The following is a 21,897-nucleotide window of genomic DNA, read 5'->3' as shown; positions in this document are numbered from 1 at the left end:
CCTTTCCAGCTGTGAGGCAGGGTAGAGAGGCCAGGGATGAAGGTGTGATTTCATCAGGGCTGGTTGGAAGCAAGGGAGATTCCAGAGCAAGGGAGGGTCAGGGCTGCCCCCAGTTACCCCCTAGAAGCAGCACACACACCTGGGAAGCCCACAGCCTCAACAATCCCCCAGCCTTGATTCTAGGAGACGGTTGAAGAGTTTCACCAACTACAGAAGTCTGCACTAAGTAGGGTTTCCATTTTCACCTGCCTCCAATTCCCCACTTGCTTCAAGCTTTTCATTTAGCAATGGTAATAAAGAGCCTGGGCTACCCTTGCAGAATTTGGTTGGAGAAATAACAAAATAGAAGACTCTCACTTACTGAAGACCTCTATAGACTCTGCTAAGCATCAAACAGACGTTAGCTCATTGTTCAGTCTCACAAAACCGTACATGGTAGGTATGATGACTAACTCCACTTTACAGGTGAGAAACACAGGCTCAAAGGAGGTTAGCACCGCAGGGCTAGGAAGCTGTCAAGCCCCACAGTGAGTTCCTTGAACTGGGTTTCAAGAAAAGGAAACCAGAGACAAGGAAAATTCCTCCTTCAGGCATTATGGAAGAGCCCTTCCTCGGGATGTCTCCCGGGCCACCCCATCTCAAACACCATCCCACCCACTCCATGACCCTACCCACTCCATGACAGTTCACATCCACCTTTCCCATCACATTACTCTGCTCATCATTAACTTGCTTTCCATTATTTATCTTGCTTGTTGTCAGCTTCCCCCACTAGAAGTCAGCTCCATGAGGTCAATGACTCTAATATATTTTGTTCACTACCATGTCGCCTGCGTCCAGCATTCTATATAGCAGATGCAAAAAAAAACTCTTGAATGAATGAAAGAACCCTTTAAAACAGAACGAAGGGGTGTGAGTGTAGGAAGAAAAAGAGGATGATCCATCCATTCACGGTGGATCTGGTGAGAGAAATCTGGCCAGGGTGAGCTGGGGGCTCCAGATGGGACCTACAAGAGGAAATGAAGGTCTGCCTGGTCCCTGGTGGACTCCAGTAAAGCCTTCCTGCTGGCAGAAGTGACTTCCAGATGCCAGGGCCCCAGCCTGAGGGCTTCTGCTGGGGAGGGCCGGCTTGCAACTCTGAAACAAAGGCCTATGGACACGCAGCTGGCCAGCCGCTGGGTCCAGAGGGGCAGCCTGGGGTGGGGAGGGGGGTACAAATGAGGAGCTGAAGACAGCCCTCAGAGCAGCTGCAAAGGCAGCACCTCCCAGTGCCCAGAGTCCCCTCAACCTCTCAATACAACCAGGAAGAGCTAGATGGCTTCCCAATTAACCCTTCAAAGTCAGTGCTCAGCCTGGGCTCAAGGCAACCCACGGGCTTGGAAGCAGAGCCTTCATAAGGTTCCGAGAAGACAGCAGAGGTGAAGGGGCAAGCCGTACATCTGGAACACAGTTCCTTTTCCCCTCCTGCCCTGGACAGCCCTCAGGCCATGGCCTTTGGCCGCCTCCAGCGTAAACACAGTGACCCTGGGATGGCTGTCAATTTGGTAGGGCAAATGTTTACCCTAGAGCTGAGCTATTACAGGCCGGGGAAGTGTCCACCGTTGGCTCCTGGTATCTATTGTCTCCTTGTGGCACACATGGGACATTTCCAATAAACTGTAAAACTCTCGGGGGCTCCTCCTAGCCACACTGAGCCTTCATTTTGTATAGGAGTTTATGCAGCAATTTCCACATACCTGGCTTCCTCTGATCCTTACCAGGCCCCTCTAGGAGGAAAAGTAGGCAAGCCTCCAACTCTACTCAAGAGGAAACTGAGTCAGAAAAAAACTTTGTGACTTAGGTCACGTTGGGAAAAGCACGGATTAGACCACGAGGAAACCTGAGTTCTGGTGCCCGTTTGCCCAGTAGGAACCCGGCTCCAATCACCTCACATCTCTGGGCTCTGCTGCCTTCATGTGTAAATGGCACATCCGAGGTGCCTTCCAGCCCAAATGACTCAGTCTTTGATGCTACACAGTAGAGCCAGTGCTGGGCTCCCAGGCCAGGGCTCTTCCCATTCTCCCCCTATCCCACTTCCAATAAAAATCAGTAAAAACAAAACAAAAACAAAGCCCAAGGCAGCTCTTCAGCAAATCACTCTCTGTTTCTAGGACTTGGCTTACCCCAAGCCTACTCCCTGCCCCAGCCCCAGAGCAAAGTATCCTGCGTTTAGATATCCAAGGGGCTGGGAGTGGGGGCAGCAGAGACAGAAGCCTATTAAAAGAGGGAAGATGAGGCTTCCCAGAACCACAGGGAAGAGGATAAGAGAGAAGGGGTTCAACTTTTCTGGGTTCTTACTCCCTAGGTTTTCTGCTGGAAATGATTGGGGTGAAGTCACTCCCAGTTAGGCCATTCACTCCATCCCTAGTCGAGCAAAAGAGAGGATGGAATGGCACTTGCTTGAAGGGAGGCAAGCAGCGTGCTCAGCGCGGAGCCCGGGGGGCTGTCATTACTCTGCTTATTATTTCTTGAGCAAGGTCGGTGTGACTGAGCTGCGCAGAGGTGGGGCTGAGGAGACTCTGGGAACCCCAGTTAGGGTTCCCTGGAGGGTGATGCGGTCTGCATCGCCTCCTGGGGGGCCCACGACGGGAGACAGGCAAGTGACTTTGAGGATGAACTCTTATAATGGCCACAATAACACCAGCCGCCCCCACCCCGCCCAGGCCACACCCCTCCCGCCTCCCTCTATTACACTTCCCACTCCGTTCTTCCTTTTGTTTTTCAAAAGTAGCTCCAAAGAGTAAAAGTAGCTACCGAAACGTCTTGAAATTGGCACGACTTCTCCTAGCTTTCCAAACCAAACGGCTGAGAATAGGAAGAAAATGAACCAAACCAATTTCGGGAGTGGGCGAGGTCGAGGTAGACAGTGGCAGGCAGTGGCTTCTGTGCTTTCGGCTCCCCGGCACCCCACTTCTGGCACTCACTCTAATCCCTCCGGGACGTGAGCTGAGATTCCCAGAGCGAGTACCGTGTGACACCAACCCGGAACAGGCTGCTGGCGCCTTCGGGCTCCCGGGTCAGAGGCGCGGGTCCTTCCTCAAAAGGGTCCACCCCGCCCGGGCCCACAGTCCGAGGCAAGGACCAGCCCTCCGGCAACCTAGCGCGCAGTGGGCACGGGTGGGCGCAGCCTCGCGGGCTTCCCGGGTTTCAAACTGAGCCCCTTGGAGCCACCCGGCCCATTCGCTCCTCTCGTTTCCGGGGTGGGGGCTAAAGCACAATATCTCCTGGCACGAGCCTCCCGCGCTCCAGCCCTTGGCTAGGAGGGTCGCCCTGGAAGCAGCCCACGCGGCCCCGGGCCCCCTTCTGCCTCCCCCGAGTCCTCACCCCTCAGGGCGCTGGGGCGGGTGCCTGGGAGGGTGCGGGTTTCAAAACCACCCCGGGCACTGCCGCTGGGCCGGCGGCGCTGGCGGAGGGCTCGGAGAGAACCGAGGAACACTCACCGAGCAGCGGCTGCCCCACCGGGTCCGGAACGCAAGGCGCGCTAAGCCACCCAGGTGCCGCCGCAACGCAGGCGCAAGTTTGAAAGTCGCTCCGGGAAGGGGCCGAGACTGCCGGCCGCTCCCGCCCACCGCCAACCCCTTGGCGGCCGGGGCGCGGCCAGCTGCGAGCGCGGCCCCCGGGGACCCCAGCCCGCGCGCGCCTTCCCAGTGCCCAGCAGGAAGTCGGGGCCGAGCCGAGCTGGAGCAGCCAAGGGAGGGGGCAGGGAGACCGGGAGGGCGGACCAGGAATTTTTCCAGTGGGTGGAGACTCGGGCCGGTGGCTGGAATCCCGCGATTGGCGGCTTGGCGGGGGCCGGGGGAAACCTCGCGGCACTGCGAGCTGGAAACCGGGGTAAAAGCTGCGACGGGGGCGACCGGGCTCGCGCGCTGCTAATGATTAACTCCGCAGGTGGGGAGAGAGCGCGGCCCCGGCGCTGTGCGCCGGGAGGAACGCTACCCGCCCGGGAGCCACCTAGACGTGCTAAGACACAAAGACGCACGTGGGGTGGGGGCCGAGGGGGTCACCCTGGTGTCACAGACCTGATATCACCGCCTCCCAAGAGGGCACCGGGGGGCCTAAACGGCCTCGATTTTACGAACAGGAAAGGTCCTTTAGTGGGGATCGAATCTGGGAGCCCTGACCCTTCCAAAGCCGGGCACCTCGGCTTTTCTGAGTCAGAAAGGCACGTCTTGAATTCCTCACCGAAATTCGGTTCCCGTGACCCTTTACAGATGTAAGTCCAAACCTCTGAGAAACGAGCAAGAGATGAAGAAGCCGATAACTTGGGGACTCCCCCAAGATACTGTTAGATGAGAAAAGCAAGAGGCAGAAACCCGTGTAATAAAAGACCCATTTTGGTACAACGAAGAGAAACTGTCCCCTGTTCTGATGTCTGTATGTAATCATTTCGGCATGGAAAAGTGCACACCTGGAAAAGAGGGGCTGAGGGCGGGACGGAGACATTCAATAAGGACCGGCTGGCTTTTGAGCAAGAGCATAAACTTTAAATAAACCGGAAATAATTCGTCAATAAAGGTGTTAAAAAAAAAAAAAAAAGATGCTGTCCCAGCACAAGACAGGGAGAGACGCCCGGGATGGGAGGAGGGATGGGAGGAGGAATGGATGGGACATGGACATCAAAACCTCTGGGTACATTTGACATTAGTGTGTAGACATTAAGTGTGTCTAGTAAGGGAAGAATATTCCTGTTTAAAAACAAAACAAGCCCAAAAGAAAAGAAAAATAAGCTACTCCCGGGAAATGCAAGCCCCAGGTGATTTACAGGGAGGGGAGGGGCCGGCGCGGAAGGAAATGGCTTTCAGGTGACTTTGAAACTGGATCCAGGCCGAGGGTAAGGTGAAGACAGCGGGGCTCCCTGCTACCCACGGCGGGGGAAGGAGGTAGGCGCTTGGCCCGATCCGCGCGGGAAGCCGGGCGCACATTCCTCTGAGAGGGAGGGTCGCACATTCCTGCGGGAGGGAGAGCCTGCTCCAGCCTAGCAGAGCCCTGCCCGCCCCGAAGGGGAAGGTGAAAGAGATTGCGGAGGGTGGGGGCGGGGGCAGGATCGGAGGTAAACAGCCACCGTGGCTCAGCCAGAAACGGCCGGCCAGGCTCCGAGCTCCGGGGAGAAAGAGAAGCCCCAGTCTTCCCCTGCGTTCCAGAGTGTAGTTCAGCCTCAGGCTTCTGCTTTTTCTTTGATCCTGCTTTCTTCTCTGATCACCCAAATCCTATCAGTCCTGCCCATCTCAGATTCCGGCTTCCAAAGAAGGCTTCTGGCTTAACTAAGGCCACAGGTGGTGCAGTGGCAAAGAATCCGCCTGCCATTGCAGGAGGTGCAAGAGACAGAGGGTTCCATCCCTGGGTAGGGAAGTTCCCCTGGGGGAGGAAGGAAAACCCACTCCAGTATTCTTGCCTGGAGAATTCCAAGGACAGAGGAGGCTGGTGGGCTAGAGTCCATAGAGTAGCAAAGAGTCCCGCTGGACTGAGTTACTGATAGCTCATTGGTGAGCAGTACCCCTCACCCCCAGCCAGGACAGGTAATCGAGGTTGTAGTGGTGGTTGTTCAGTCACTCGGTTGGGTCTGACTCTTTGCCACCCCATGGACTGCAGCAGGCAGTTACTGATAGTAATAGTAACTCATTTAGTGAATGTTTACCATTTGCAGGGTTCCTGCTATGCTGCAGTGTTTACAAACGCTGTCTCCATCCTCACAGCCGCCTTGTGAGCTAGTGTTGGATATCGGGTTCATCTGCTTCCTTCTTGGAAAGGAAACCTTGCTTTATTTGGGAGGCCAGCCACCTGGGGAGATGACCGACTCCTAGCCAAAAGCCAACTGTGGAGTCTCTGCTCCCCATGGAAAATTTTTAAAAGGAGAATCATTTGGGGAACAGGTCAGAGTCTTTCTTACATTCCACTGTGTGCAGACATTCTCCTGATTGGTTGGTGGTAAGGTAACAGGTCATGCCTGAATGGTCTAGTGGTTTACCCTACTTCCTTCAATTTAAGTCTAAATTTGGCAATAAGGAGTTCATGATCTGAGCCACAGTCAGCTCCCAGTCTTGTTTTTGCTGACTGTATAGAGCTTCTCCATCTTTGGCTGCAAAGAATATAATCAGTCTGATTTCAGTGTTGACCATCTGGTGATGTCCATGTGTAGAGTCTTCTCTTGTGTTGTTGGAAGAGGGTGTTTGCTATGACCAGTGCATTCTCTTGGCAAAACTCTATTAGCCTTTGCCCTGCTTCATTCCATATTCCAAGGCCAAATTTGCCTGTTACCCCAGGTGTTTCTTGACTTCCTACTTTTGCATTCCCGTCCCCTATAATGAAAAGGACATCTTTTTTGGGTGTTAGTTCTAAAAGGTCTTGTAGGTCTTCATAGAACCATTCAACTTCAGCTTCTTCAGCGTTACTGGTTGGGGCATAGACTTGGAATACTGTGATAATGAATGGTTTGCCTTGGAAACGAACAGAGATCATTCTGTCATTTTTGAGATTGCATCCAAGTAGTGCATTTTGGACTCGTTTGTTGACCATGATGGCTATTCCATTTCTTCTAAGGGATTCCTGCCCACAGTAGTAGATATAATGGTCATCTGAGTTAAATTCACCCATTCCAGTTCATTTTAGTTCCCTAGATTTTCTAGGGACATTCCCTAGGAACATTCCCTAGATTTCTAGAATGTCAACGTTCACTCTTGCCATCTCCTGTTTGACCACTTCCAATTCGCCTTGATTCATGGACCTAACATTCCAGGTTCTATGCAATATTGCTCTTTACAGCATCAGACCTTGCTTCTATCACCAGTCACATCCACAACTGGGTATTGCTTTTGCTTTGGCTCCATCCCTTCATTCTTCTTGGAGTTATTTCTCCACTGATCTCCAGTAGCATATTAGGCACCTACTGACCTGGGGAGTTCCTCTTTCAGTGTCCTATCTTTTTGCCTTTTCATACTGTTCATGGGGTTCTCAAGACAAGAATACTGAAGTGGTTTGCCATTCCCTTCTCCAGTGGACCACATTCTGTCCCTTATGACTATAAAGTGGAAGTGAGAAATAGATTTAAGGGACTAGATCTGATAGAATGCCTGATGAACTATGGACGGAGTTTCGTGATATTGTACAGGAGACAGGGATCAAGACCATCCCCATGGAAAAGAAATGCAAAAAAGCAAAATGGCTGTCTGGGGAGGCCTTACAAATAGCTATGAAAAGAAGTGTAGTGAAAAGCAAAGGAGAAAAGAAAAGATATAAGCGTCTGAATGCAGAGTTCCAAAGAATAGCAAGGAGAGATAAGAAAGCCTTCCTCAGCAATCAATGCAAAGAAATATAGGAAAACAACAGAATGGAAAAGACTAGAGATCTCTTCAAGAGAATTGACATACCAAGGGAACATTTCATGCAAAGATGGGCTCGATAAAGGACAGAAATGGTATGGACCTAACAGAAGCAAAAGCTATTAAGAAGAGGTGGCAAGAATACACAGAAGAACTGTACAAAAAAGATCACAACCAAGATAATCACAATGGTGTGATCACTCACCTTGAGCCAGACATCCTGGAATGTGAAGTCAAGTGGGCCTTAGAAAGCATCACTACAAACAAAGCTAGTGGAGGTGATGGAATTCCAGTTGAGCTATTTCAAATCCTGAAAGAAGATGCTGTGAATGTGCTACACTCAATATGCCAGCAAATTTGGAAAACTCAGCAGTGGCCACAGGACTGGAAAAGGTCAGTTTTCATTCCAGTCCCAAAGAAAGGCAATGCCAAAGAATGCTCAAACTACCGCACAATTGCACTCATCTCACATGCTAGTAAAGTAATGCTCAAAATTCTCCAAGCCAGGCTTCAGCAATACATGAAGCGTGAACTTCCAGATATTCAAGCTGGTTTTAGAAAAGGCAGAGGAACCAGAGATCAAATTGCCAACAGCCGCTGGATCATGGAAAAAGCAAGAGAGTTCCAGAAAAACATCTATTTCTGCTTTATTGACTATGCCAAAGCCTTTGACTGTGTGGATCACAATAAACTGTGGGAAATTCTGAAAGAGATGGGAATACCAGACCACCTGACCTGCCTCTTGAGAAACCTGTATGCAGGTCAGGAAGCAACAGTTAGAACTGGACATGGAACAACAGACTGGTTCCAAATAGGAAAGGGAAAGGGAAAGGGAAAGTGAAGGAGCTCAGTCATGTCCGACTCTTAGTGACCCCATGGACTGCAGCCTACCAGGCTCCCCGTCCCTGGGATTCTCCAGGCAAGAACACCGGAGTGGGTTGCCATTGCCTTCTCCATTGTGTGAAAGTGAAAAGTGAAAGTGATATATTTTCCTTATACAAGGCTGTATATTGTCACCCTGCTTATTTAACTTATATGCAGAGTACATCATGAGAAACGCTGGGCTGGAAGAAGTACAGGCTGGAATTAAGATTGCCAGGAGAAATATCAATAACCTCAGATATGCAGATGATACCACCCTTATGGCAGAAAATGAAGAGGAACTAAAAAGCCTCTTGATGCAAGTGAAAGTGGAGAGTGAAAAAGTTGGCTTAAAGCTCAACATTCAGAAAACGAAGATCATGGCATCTGGCCCCATCACTTCATGGGAAATAGATGGGGAAACAGTGGAAACAGTGGCTGATTTTATTTTTGGGGGCTCCAAAATCACTGCAGATGGTGATTGCAGCCATGAAATTAAAAGATGCTTACTCCTTGGAAGGAAAGTTATGACCAACCTAGACAGCATATTCAAAAGCAGAGACATTACTTTGCCAACAAAGGTCCGTCTAGTCAAGGCTATGGTTTTTCCTGTGGTCATGTATGGATGTGAGAGTTGGACTGTGAAGAAAGCTGAGCCCCCAAGAATTGATGCTTTTGAACTGTGGTGTTGGAGAAGACTCTTGAGAGTCCCTTGGACTGCAAGGAGATCCAACGAGTCCATTCTAAAGGAGATCAGTCCTGGGTGTTCTTTGAAGGAATGATGCTGAAGCTGAAACTCCAATACTTTGGCCACCTCATGAGAAGAGTTGACTCATTGGAAAAGACCCTGATGCTGGGAGGGATTGGGGGCAGGAGGAGAAGGGACGACAGAAGATGAGATGGCTGGATGGTATCACCGACCTAATGGACACAAGTTTGAGTGAACTCTGGGAGTTGGCGATGGACAGGGAGGCCTGGCATGCTGCAGTTCATTGGGCTGCAAAGAGTTGGACACAACTGAGTGACTGAACTGAACTGAAGGTGACAGGGCCCTATCCCAGGAATCTTGCCTGATGCTCCACCTTGATGAGGGGGTGGGTGGGGGGCAGGGCACGTGGCCTTAGTTTCTGCAGAAGAACTCAAAGATGTTGTGTGTGTTCCTTGATTTGTACCAACTTGCCTAGTGACTCAGTGGTAAAGAACCCACCTGCACTGCAGGAGACATGGGTTTGATCACTGACCTTTGTCAGGAAGATCTCCTGGAGAAGGAAATGGCAACCCACTCCAGTATTCTTGGCTGGGAAATCCCATGGACAGAGGCGCCTGGCAGGCTACAGTCCATGGGGTTGCAGAAGAGTCGACGACAACTTAGTGACTAAACAATAAATGTTTTGGAACCTGGGCCCTGCCCATTTCTGCACCATCGTTTCTTAACTTTTCCTCCTTTGTTTCTGCATAACCTCCCTTCCCTGATTAGTAGCTGTTTGAATCTGCCCCTTAGAACTCTAGGAGGCTGAACGAAGTCTGTTTTCTACAAATGAGAAATGGGGAATACGGAAAGGACTTGTACCTGGGAGGGTCCCACAGGGTCTTTTTCCATTTCGCTAGTAAGTATACTTATCCCCATTTTACAGATGGGATAACAGGAGGTCCCAGGGATCTAACCACTTGGTCAATATTATATAACCAGCAAAACCCAAGCCTGACAAGATAGGTACAATATTTGAGGGCTTACTATGCGCCAGCCAGTATTCCAAGTCCTTTATACGAACAATTGTAGTCAGAGAAGAAGAACCTGAGGCAAAGTCACGTAGCTAGTGTGTGGGAGACCTTGGGTTCATAATAAGGGAACATGGCTCTTCAGCATTTCTGCTTTATTTTTGACACTTGCTATTCAGTTCACGCCTTGATTATAATGTCTTGTGCTGCTTCTACTTGTTTTAATGTATAGCTTATTTCCTAAAAAGAGTGTAATCTTGCCTTGTGGCAGAAGTCATATAGAAGATATTCAGTAGCATTTGTTCCTCGATTGTGTCCAACTCTGTGACCGCATGGACTATAGCCTGCCAGGTTCTCTGTCCATGGGATTCTCCAGGCAAGAATACTGGAGTGGGTTGGCATTCCCTTCTCCAGGGGATCTTCCCGACCCAGGGATTGAACCTAGGTCTCCTACATTGCAGGAAGACTCTTTACCATCGTAGAGCAGTGCTGAACTCAGATGAAATAACACAATCTCAAACCAGTTAGTCCTAAAGGAAATCAGCTCTGAATATTCATTGGAAGGACTGACACTAAAGATCCCAGAGTTTGGCCACCTGATGCAAAGAGCTGACTCATTGGAAAAGACCCTGATGCTGAAGGCAGAAGGAGAAGGGGGCAAGGGGATGAGATGGTTGGATGGCATCACTGACTCAATGGACATGAATCTGAGCAAACTCCTGGAGATAGTGAAGGACAGGGAAGCCTGGCATGCTGCAGTTCATGGAGTTGCAGAGAGTTGGACATGACTTAGGGACTGAACAATAATAATAATAAAGAATTAAACTCTGTGTCTGGCCCAGCAGCTCTAGACTGAAGCCACTCCGCAGCACAGAGCCTCTCCTTCAGCTTTTTGCTTTAGCGACCTCACCCTTTCTGCTATTAAGTCATTTATTATTATAATAACACCTTGTGTCTCAGTAATGCCTTTAATCCAAGATCTCAAAGTATTCTAACTCATCTTCAAAGTACCCCCACTGAAATGGGGAGTTGGACTATTTTTCCCCATTTTATGGGTGAGAAAACCAAGACAACACAGAGTTGAAATGACTCACTATGGAAATCAATGGCAGGGTTTCTTCTCCCAGCCCTTCCCCTCCTCCTTCCTGACTCTTGGCTGCCAACATTTGCATCTAAATTTCAAATCCCAGAGACAAAGGCCATTGAGTTTTCACAATAAAGGACATTTCCAAACTGTCATCTCAGCTGCTCTATTGTGGTAGACCTCAGGAGAGGGAGGGGATGTAAACACAGTGAAGGTTCCCTGGGGCTCTGTGCTTCCAGCCCGGAGAAGGAGCTAGAGCTGGTTGGCTGGGTGGGGAGTGAAATCCTAAACTGGGAGGAAATCTCTGTCGTAGGGAATCCCTGCAACCTATAAAGCACCACCAAACTCTGAGGCCTCAAAGCTTTGAGTTTCAAGCTACATTTTAGCCATGTTTCTCAAAATCTGAATCACAAGCCATAACAACAACAGATACAATGGACCTCATCAAAATATAAAACTTCTGTGCCTCAAAGGACATCAAGAAAGTGAAAAAATGCAAAGAATGGGAGAAGGATTTTGCAATCATATATCTGATGAAAGACTGTATCTAGAATATGTAAAGAACTCCTTCAACTTTATAATAAAAAGGCAAATAACCCAAATTGTAAAATGGGCTAAGGATCTAAATAAGACATTTCTCCAAAGAAGATGTGCAAATGGAAAATAAGCACATGAAAAGATACTCAGAGTCATTAGCCATCATGGAAATGCAAATTAAAAAAAAAAAGAAATATCACTTCATACTTTTTTTTTTTTTGCCAGCGCTGGCTCTTAGTTGCAGCACACAGGAACCTTCGTTGCAGCAAGCAGGCAGGATCTAGTACCCTGACCCCTGCATTGGGATCAAACCCAGGCCCCCTAAATTGGGAGCTTGGAGTCTTAACCACTGGACCACCAGGAAAGTCCTCACTTCATACCTTTTAGAAAAGCTAAAATCAAAAGAACATAATAGGGGCGGGGGGAGAAAGACACATAATAATAAGTGTTAAGGAAGAAATGGAGAAATTAGAACTCTCAAAGTTAATGAATGTAAAATGGTGTAGCCACTTTGGAAAACAGTCTAGCAGTTCCTCAAAAGGTAAAACATGGAGTTACCATATGACCCAACAATTCTACTTCTAGGTATATACCCAAGAGGAATGAAAACATCTATCCACACAAACCCTTGTACACAAATGTTCATAGCAGCATTATTCATAATAACCAAAATGTAGAAACAATCCAAATATCCATCAACTGATGAATGGATATACAAAATGTATATCCATATAATGGACTATTATCCAGTCATAAAAAGGAATGAAGTACTGATTTATGCTACAACATGGATGAACTTGAAAAGATTATGCTAAGTGAAAGTAGCTGGTCACTAGGACACATATATATATGTAATATGTGTATGTGTGTATACATATATATACACACACAGATATATGTGTGTATATATGTACATACATATATATGCATGTATATGTGATACCATTTACATGAACTGTCCAGAATAGGCAAATATGCACAAAGTAGATGAATGGGTACCTAGAGCTGGAGTAGGGTGAAGGGAGATTGGATGGGGGAAGGGTGATGTGACTGCTGACAGGATCGGAGTTTCTTTTAGTAGTGATAAAATACTAAAAATATTTAATATACTAAAAATCATTGAATTGTATATTGTAAATGGGCAAGTTGTGTGATATGTGAAATACATCTCAATAAATCTGTTTTTTGTTTTTTTTTTTTAAAGCATGCCATTATCACATGTTCCAGAGTTACCCAGGCTACCTATATTCAGAATCCTATCAGAATCGTCAGCAGTCAGGGACCCAACTCTTCATGTCCTCAGAGCACACTGAATGAAGTTCACTATGCCTGACAAGACAGTGATTCAAAGCCATGTAGCCCCCAGGCTTCCTGAAATGAGTAGAATGGAAGGTCTGTAACTAACTCTCCATTAGAGGAGAAAGGGCAGTGACCTGGGCAAGGGGCAGTGGGTGCACGGGAGCTGCTTCCTGAAGTTCTTTGTCAGTAACTTCTTTCCCTCAGTCTGGACTCCTTATAGAAGCTCAGTCACGTCAGACTCTGCAACCCCATGGACTATACAGTCCATGGAATTCTCCAGGCCAGAATACTGGAGTGGGCAGCCTTTCCCTTCTCCAGGGGATCTTCCCAACCCAGGGATCGAGCCCAGGTCACCCACATTGCAGGCAGATTCTTTACCAGTTGAGCCACAAGGGAAGCCCCTGGATTCCCTAAGTGTCAGAAAAATCTTACATCAGAAAGGGGAAGAAAGTGTGGGGTGAAGGAGAGGAAGACAGCTCCTCTCCTTACTACATTCAGGCTCGTGGCTGCTGCTGTGGAGAGCTCTTGAGGGAAATGGGCTGTTTATTTGACTTTGTGTCTACAACAGAAACATTTGCCAATCACTTGTGGTTTTTCAAGAACCTGGAAGCACATGTGAACCATTTGTGGAGATCACTTTTATTATCAGTAGATAAAAGAGCTGTAAACCAGCATTTACAACACCTGAGACCTGGGAGTTGGCACTAAGACGTCAGCCTTTGATGACCTAGGGGTGATTTATACATAAACATGCTATTCCTTCTCTAACTTCTGACCTCCTCTAGCTGAGACTTTTCAGACCTGAGTGTTCATAAAAATTGCCTGGAAAGTTTCTGACTCCAAACAGAAACAGACCCCAGGAATCTGTGACTTTTTAATAAGGAAGTAAGTCAGAAAGACTTCTGGCCTTTGGGCCAGCAGTTTTCCTATTTGCATCACGTCACTACCTGTCGATAAATGAAGTGTAAACGTGGAATAGTCAAGCTTTACCCAGCCTAATGTTAAAGTGAAAAATTTTCTGAGGTGGGTTAAGAAACTATTAGATGAGATGGTGTTTTGGGTTGTCTGTTGTACAGTTGCTCAATCATGTTCAACTCTTTGAGACCCCATGGACTGCAGCACACCAGGCTTCCCTGTCCTTCAGTATCTCCTAAAGTTTGCTTAAACTCATATCCATTAAGTCGATGATGCCATCCAACCGTCTCATCTGCTATTGCCCCCTTCTCCTCCTGCCCTCGATCTTTTCCAGCATCAGGGTCTTTTCCAATGAGTCAGTTCTTCCTATCAGGTGGCCAAAGTATTGGAGCTTCAGCTTCTGCATCAGTCCTTCCAATGAATATTCAGGGTTGATTTCCTTTAGGATTGACTGGATTGAACTCCTTGATGTCCAAGGGACTCTCAAGAATCTTCTCCAGCACCACAGTTAGAAAGCATCGATTCTTTAGTGCTCAGCCTTCTTTATGGTCTAGCTCTCACATCCATACATGACTACTGGAAAAACCATAGCTTTAACTATATGGACCTTTGTTGGCAAAGTGATGTCCCTGCTTTTTAATATGCTGTCTAGGTTTGTCATAGCTTTTCTTCCGAGGATAAAGCATCTTTTAATTTCATGGCTGAGGTCATGGACCATAGTGATTTTGTCTGAGTACTTCATATATCTATGCGATTGATATCCTAGAAGACTTGCCACTTCTACATGAGAATTTTTCAGACCTGGGTGTTCATAAAAACTGCCTGGCAAGTTTCTGACTCAGAAACAGACCCCAGGAATCTGCATTTTTTTAAATAGCCAAGTGAGTCAGATATGAGATTCATTAGACCACACTTTAAAAAACATGAGTCTGAATTCTGTTTTGTGTCTTTTTCCCTCCTGGTGCTTCTTCTCCCTCCCCTGAAACACAGAACTCAAGATAAAAACCCCCGGAAATCCCTCCCAGTGCTCCAAAGATAAAAGGGTATGGCTTTTAAGAGCTCAGATGTTGGAATTAATCAGGCTATTATATTTAATCAGATGAAAGAGTTCCACCTTGATTCCATGTGTAGTGCTTAATCAACACCTTAGAGAGAAGCAGGGTGGGGTGCACCTACCAAGTACTATACTGTAACTTTCAGAAAGCAAATTAATAAGAGCTTAATTAGGAGGTAATTGCCCAGTTACTTGCAGATGGAGGCAGTTCTTCCTGACTGTAATTTTGGTTGTTGATGCTTTCCTGTCAAACAGGGGCCTCTGGGTTCCCTGGCTTCTCTGTCTTATCCAAAGAGGATGCAGCAGCAGTGCCAAGGCGACAATGGGGCCCAGACCTGCCTAACCCTTCCTTTGGTTTCTGTGCCAGACCACACAGGAAACATGGGTTGGTTACAACTGGATTAGGGCAACTGGGACCAGGTCCATCTCGTTTCCTAAACCACCGGCATCTTCTCCACGGAGAATGAAGCATCAACAGAAGGGTGGATGGAATAACTTTGTTTGTCCACCTGAACAGTGACCAGGCTCCCCGTCAGTCCCCACTTGGTCCTATCCTGTTCTTGAAGGCACTCCCTTCAAAATCTCCAATCCCTTCAGAAGCAGGGCCTTGCCTGCTCTCTCACTCTCCTGCTATGTAACTGCCTTCCTATAGGTCTTAGAGGATTGCCAGGGTTTCTTCCAATCCTGAAAATCATGGATTCTACCATCTGAAGGAACCCCACACTGGATCTTTCAGCTACAACAAGCTCTTTCCCCTTCACCTCTAAGCTTGTCTAGGGGTGATTCTCTGATCCAAACACCCTTATCTCAGGCCTGTGGTTGTCCTCAGCTTGTGCTGTGATGGGGACAACACAGTACCAGGCTAGTCAACCATCCTTTGAGGATTGCCCAACAACCCTTGGAGACAGGTAGTATTCTCTCATTTTACTGATGAGAATATTGAGTCTCAGGTCAAGTACCAGGTCCCAGGTCCTGTGGTCCTTAATGGCAAACCCAGGACAATGTTCCCAGGCCCCTCTCAGGCAACCAAAGTACCCGACCTCAGCTCCCAAGGAGCCCTACACCCAAGCAGAGAAGGTAGAAGCAACTTAAGCAAATTAAACCCAAGATAAGAAATGCCCCATTGTGTTTGGCCCAATAAAACCAATTGAAAATATAAACTCCCTTTCAAGTCACCAGAAAGCCTCTAGGCTCACTAGTGAGATACAGCCTTCTTCCAGGGGCTGGAAAATTGAACCAATGGGAAGAAAAGGAAGAATGTGTTCAGGGTCATAAAGCAGATGGGGTGGCGGGGTGCGGGGTGGGTGGGGGTTGTGGGAAGCAAAAGTCTCTAAATACTTGTGACATGATGTCTCAAGCTAGCCGGCTATAAAAGGTGAGGCAAAGCCTTTGCCTGGCAACCGTAGACTTTTAAGCCCTAATCATAGCTCTGCTGCCTGTTCCCAAGGAGTGGTCCCCTTGCTAGAACTCCAGAACATCCTGTCCTCTCTGCCTCAGGGAGATACAGACGAGCAAAGCGGGGGTTTGCCAAGTGCTGCTGAAGGGAGCGGAGAGTTAGTCTCCTTCCTGCTGGGCTCAGAGGCTCCTGTAGCATCAACTCCAGAACCTTCCTCAGCCCCAGATGTCCTCCATGCCACTCCTCCTCACTGAGCCTCACAGGTCCCACGGGGTTCTCCCTCCCCCAGATCACCTGCCTCCTTGTGGCCCCAGGGAAAGGCACTTTCTCAGGCATCCAGGCCAAGGTGGAGGGCCTTACAGTCCCCCTGGAAGCAGGATGGTTAAGAGCACAGACTTGGGGGTCAACAGACCTGCATGCTAGCTCTGCTTCTTAGGCAAGCCATTTAATCTCTCTCTGCCTTGATTTCCTCATCTAAAAATGGAGTGAATAGTAGTAGTTCCTATCTCAGGAATAAGGGAGAAAATATCTGTGAGGTACTTGGCACAGTTCCTAGTCCACAGAAAGGAATAGCTAATAATATTATTTGTATTTCTGCTTCTAGGTGTTAGGTATCCAAGCCCCACACCTCAATATCCTAGTTTTCCTATTGCCATGTCAAGTTAAAGAATCTTATAACTGGAAGAGACCCTAGAAGTCACTTAATATAAAGAATCTATGGAATGCTCACACATATATATCCCTAAGAATGAGATAATATCAGTAAAGTACTTAGCATGTGCCTGGGATATAATAAGTGCTTGGTCAATGTTAGGGTTTGTGAGAGTTAATTTTATGTGTCAGCTTGACTGGATCACAGGATGTCCAGACACCTGGTTCAGTGTTGTTTTTGGTTGTCTGTGAGGATGTTTCCAGAAGAGATTAGCATTTGAACTGGTAGACTCTGACCGGTGGAATTCAATCTCTGTCTGATGGCTGAGCTAGGACATAGGTCTTCTCCTGTCCTCAGCACTCTTGGTTCTCAGGCCTTCAGACTTGGCCTGGAACCTACAGCATTGGTGATCTGGTTCTCAGGCCTTCCAAACCACACCACCAGCTTTCCTGGGTCTCCAGCTTAGAGATGGTGAATCAGGGGACTTCTCAGCCTCTATAAGCACATCAGCCAACACCTGATAGTGAAACTTTTCGTGTATATATCCATCTCCATCCTATTGGTTCTATTTCTGTGGAGAACCCTGACTCATACAGATTGTGTTGTTCATTTGTTTATGTAGGAAGGTAATATTTACTAAGTTACCCCCATCTATCCATCCATCCAAGTGTGTTCTGGTTGCTGGGAGATACACACTTTAGAATAAGATGTAGCATTGCCCCAGGAGAGAAATGTGTAATCAAATCAAAAAAGAGAAGAGTCAGAAAACAATTAGGGAACAGCTGAGGGCCTAATTGTGTAGTATTTTCTGTGCTCTCAGATGTGACAATGATCACACCTGAAGGGAGGAAAGAGATTCCCTCCCCTTTTAGGAATGACTCAGAATGCATATGCTCACATACTGTTAGCTTTCAAAGAATGCGGACATACTTTTATGTCAAAGATCTCATGACTCAAAAGACCTTTAGGAACTTCCCTTGTGGTTCAGTAGTTAAGAATCGGCCTTCCAATGCGGGGAGTGCGGGTTTGATCCCTGGTCGAGGAACTAAGATCCCACATGCCATGGGGCAACTAAGCCTGTGCACCACAACCAGAGAGCCCGCATGCCACAACGAAGCCCTGAAGCAATCAAAAATAGATCCAGAAGGAGGAGTGACCATGGAGTAGGGACCCTAGTTTCTCCCACGTGGCTCCTGCCCCAGCTCTGAAGATGTTTCCAAAGAGGAGCCAATTCTGACCTGCGCCTTTCCTCCCCCTATGCCCAGCCCCCTGGCCTGCACTCCTCCCCGAGGGAGCTCAGAGGAAGTCTGAGACACATAGACATTTCTCTTCCCCACTGTCCCAGGAGACCTAGGAGACGTTCCCTGGAAGGTCTCAGCGATCAGCAAAGATCTACTTTCTCACCTCTTCTCCAGTCTCTTCCTCTGCTCCTCCTGCCCCTTTATCCCCATTCCCTCTGGCTTTGCTAGAGGAATGTCACCTACTGTCATCGTGGACACTTAAGTGGAGTTCATTTCCCCTGAGCAGAGCTGCATACAGACTGGACTCCTGTGGCTCTCACACTTGTATCCACAAGTTTCTAGTCCACAAATATTCACTGAGGTGCTATTATGTGCCAGGCCTTATGCTGGATCCTGTCAGAGACACAAAAGTGTCAGGCCCCATCTCTGACTTTGACCAAGTGAGACAGAGTGACAAGCTGTGAACATGTAACCGTAAAATCTTTAGAGTTCCATTCTTGACAATGAAAGCAGACATTGGTAAAAGACAGTTCTCAGTTCTTTGATGATTATAATTGATATTAGAGGGTAGAGGATATTAGAAGCCAGAGGGTAGAGGCTGGGATGGTCAGGGAAGGTTTCTTCAAAGAGGTGGGCTCTCTTTGTTTTTTAATAATTAAAAATATATATATTTATCTTATTTATTTACTTGTTTGGCTGTGCCAGGTCTTAGTTGCAGCATATGGGATCTAGTTCCCTGACCAGGGATTGAACCCGGACTACCTGCATGGGGAGCACGGAGTCTTAGCCCCTGGACCACCAGGGAAGGCCCCAGTCTGACCATTCCTTGCTGGAATCTTAGCAAGGACCTGAACTTGATCTTCCAGTAGAGACTTCCTCCTACCAAATATCTCAACCTAAAAGGAACGGCTACCCACTCCAGTATTCTGGCCTGAATAATTCCATGGACTCTATAATCCATGGGGTCACAAAGAGTTGGACATGACTGAGCAACTTTCACTTCAATGACTTTGTATTAGTTTTTTGGTCGCAAGTGGCAGAGACTCAACATAAGCTAACTCTAGTAGAAAATTGTCTTTGATACTGTCTTCAGCTTTAATTGCCTCTTATAACTGGAAAGTCCGTGGAAGTCCATTAGTTTGCAAAATATTGAGGTACGGCTGGCTCTAATAATATTCCAGGGCTCTGTTTTCTCCCCTTTTCCCTCTCTACTGAGTTCCACTTTCCAGGCCGGCTCTCACTGGGAGGCAGGAAAGCTGGCTGCTAGCAGCCCTAGATTCATCATCTCCGAACTTATCCACCCCACTGAAAAGAGACAAAGTATCCCTCCTAACCGTCTTCTCGGCCTCTTGTCAGGGATCCTGACAAAGCAGGTAAAAAAGATTCACTGACAGCTTCTAGGTCCATCCACATCTCCACAAAATACCCAATTTCATTCCTTTTTACAGCCGAGAGTCTGTCATACAGAGTGAAGTAAGTCAGAAACAGAAAAACAAATATTGCGTATTAACGCATACATGTGCAATCTAGAAAAGTGGTGAGTGCAGAGCAGGAATAGAGATACAATGAGGTAGAGAATCAACATGTGGACCCAGGGTGGGGAAGGGGAGGGTGGGATAGACTGGGAGAGTAACACTGACATATAGACACTACTGTGTGTAAACTAGTGAGTGGGAACCTGCTGTATAGTACAGGGAGCTCAGTGTGCTGCTCCGTGATGACCTAGAGGGTGGGGTGAGGGGTTGGGGGGAGGGAGGTCCACGAGGGAGGGGATATATGTATGTGTGTGTGTGTGTGTGCACACTGTCATGTCCGACTCTTTGCAACTCCATGGACTGTAGCCTGCCAGGCTCCTCTGTCCATGGGATTTCCCAGGCAAGAATACTGGAGTGGGTTGGCATTTCCTTCTCTAGGGGATCTTCCTGACCCAGGAATCCAGCCCGCATCTCCTGCATCTCGTGCATAGGCATGTGGATTCTTTACCACTAGTGCCACCGATATATGTATACATATAGCTGATTCACTTTGTTGTACAGCAGAAACTAACACAACATTGTAATGCAATTATATTCCAATAAAAAATATATTAACTTAAAAAAAAAAGGGTTCATTGATGGAGTCCCAAAGTTGGCTGTCATGTGGGGAATACTCGGTGCTGAGGGGTTGGATCTGAAAGACAAAAAAGACAATCTTGGACAGGTATGGGGAAGAAAGCAAGGCTGTGTTGCATTGTTCTGGAAAACCTCATCTCCTGTTACAGACATCCCAGACAGACACATGTCCCCACTTCCTTCCAAACTCTAATGACCAGTCTTTTCACAGGGAAGCAAATGGTTAATTGCCAGGAGCGATGGCCTACAGACAACAACTGTCTATCAGAGGAGGGTTACTGACTGGATGGTCACTGAGGTGTGGTGTTTTAGGACAGGGATCTAGATCAGAAGACCAGGTTAGGTGGGAGCACCCTCACACCCTGGAACATTCATGAAATGGATTTGGTGGCAAGCAGAACCAAGTCCCTGCTGCAAGCCAGAACTCACTTATATAGTTTGCAGGTGTCCTCTGTCACTTCAGGGGCTTCCCTGGTGGCTCAGAGGTTAAAACGTCTGATCGCGATGTGGGAGACCTGGGTTCAATCCCTGGGTCGGGAAGATTCCCTGGAGAAGGAAATGGCAACCCACTCCAGTATTCTTGCCTGGAGAATCCCATGGATAGAGGAACCTGGTAGGCTACAGTCCACGGGGTCGCAAAGAGTCGGACACTACTGAGCGACTTCACTTTCACTTTCTGTCACTTCAGTCATGTCTGACTCTGTGACCCCCTGGGCTGTAGCCTGCCAGGCTGTTCTGTTCATGAGGATTTTCCAGGCAAGAATACTGGAGTGGGTTGCCATTTCCTCCTCCAGGGGATCTTTTCGATGCAGGGATTGAAAATGCAGCTCCTGCAGCTCCTGCATTGGCAGGCGGATTCCTTACCACTTGAGCCACCTGGGAAGCTAGAGGGCTTGGGTGGTAGCTTCAGGTGGTGCCACCCTCAGGAAGAGCAAGATTTCAGAGCTCAAGGCTGCCCTGGACTCAGTCCTGAGTGGGGGACTGAGGGCATTTCCACACTACTCATTCTCTGCTTTTAGATTCTCAATAGGCAGCACTCTCTGGATGTCCCCAGCCTAAGGAAGCAGTAGCTTCAGTCACTTCAGATCACAATCATAGAGAAGAAAAGACAGGAGGCTTAGGGCAGCCTGTCAACAGAGCTTTCTTTGATGATGGAAATGTTTTATGTCCACAATGTGCAGTGTCCATTACAGTAGCCTCTGGCAATGTGGCTAAAGGCAATCAAGGGGCTGAATTTTTAATTTTATTTAATTGCAGTGAATGTAAATCTCAATGGCCACATGTGGCTACAGGCTATGCATTAGACACAAAGCCTTGGAGAATATCCTTCCTTCACCCACCTCCAGGGCATGGGAGAGAAAAGGCAGGATAAATTGGAACGGAACATCCCAATCAAGGATCTACGTCAGAAAAGGCAGATGGTGTAGAATGGGAAATGGGGAAGACCCCTGGTGTCAACTTCCTTCCTAGACACAGACATCAGCTGCCTGAACTCTGACAACTGTCACCCAGCCCCACCCCGCAGAGCCATTGGCTCAGAAAAGGACCTCACAAAGGGTCATCCGAGGCTACCAGGTGGCCCCGACACCACAGTTCAGTGAGGAAGGAAATCACTTCCACGCCTCCCAGTAGCCCCGTGGGGAGCTCACGGCCCCCACCCCAGGCTTCAGAAT

The 21,897-nt window shown here is 47.9% G+C and overlaps 1 protein-coding gene and 1 long non-coding RNA gene across 2 annotated transcripts in view; one reads left to right on the top strand and one right to left on the bottom strand.

The window, feature by feature from the left end:
* PLEKHG3 (pleckstrin homology and RhoGEF domain containing G3) overlaps window positions 1-3,723 on the bottom strand; it is a 46,761-nt gene extending 43,038 nt beyond the window's left edge. The window contains exon 1 of the mRNA XM_070797707.1: window positions 3,480-3,723. The gene's annotated coding sequence lies outside the window, so the exon portion shown is untranslated. The remainder of the gene's footprint in view (window positions 1-3,479) is intronic.
* A 1,095-nt stretch (window positions 3,724-4,818) lies between these two features.
* Window positions 4,819-21,897, top strand: part of LOC139185332 (uncharacterized) — a 67,840-nt gene continuing 50,761 nt past the window's right edge. The window contains exon 1 of the long non-coding RNA XR_011568957.1: window positions 4,819-4,919. This is a non-coding gene — a long non-coding RNA (uncharacterized lncRNA). The remainder of the gene's footprint in view (window positions 4,920-21,897) is intronic.

This window comes from Bos indicus, chromosome 10 (genome assembly GCF_029378745.1).
Source record: "Bos indicus isolate NIAB-ARS_2022 breed Sahiwal x Tharparkar chromosome 10, NIAB-ARS_B.indTharparkar_mat_pri_1.0, whole genome shotgun sequence".
NCBI lineage: Eukaryota > Metazoa > Chordata > Mammalia > Artiodactyla > Bovidae > Bos > Bos indicus.
The sequence above is the reverse complement of the archived record's forward strand: the minus strand, read 5'-3'. Positions and strand labels throughout refer to the sequence as shown.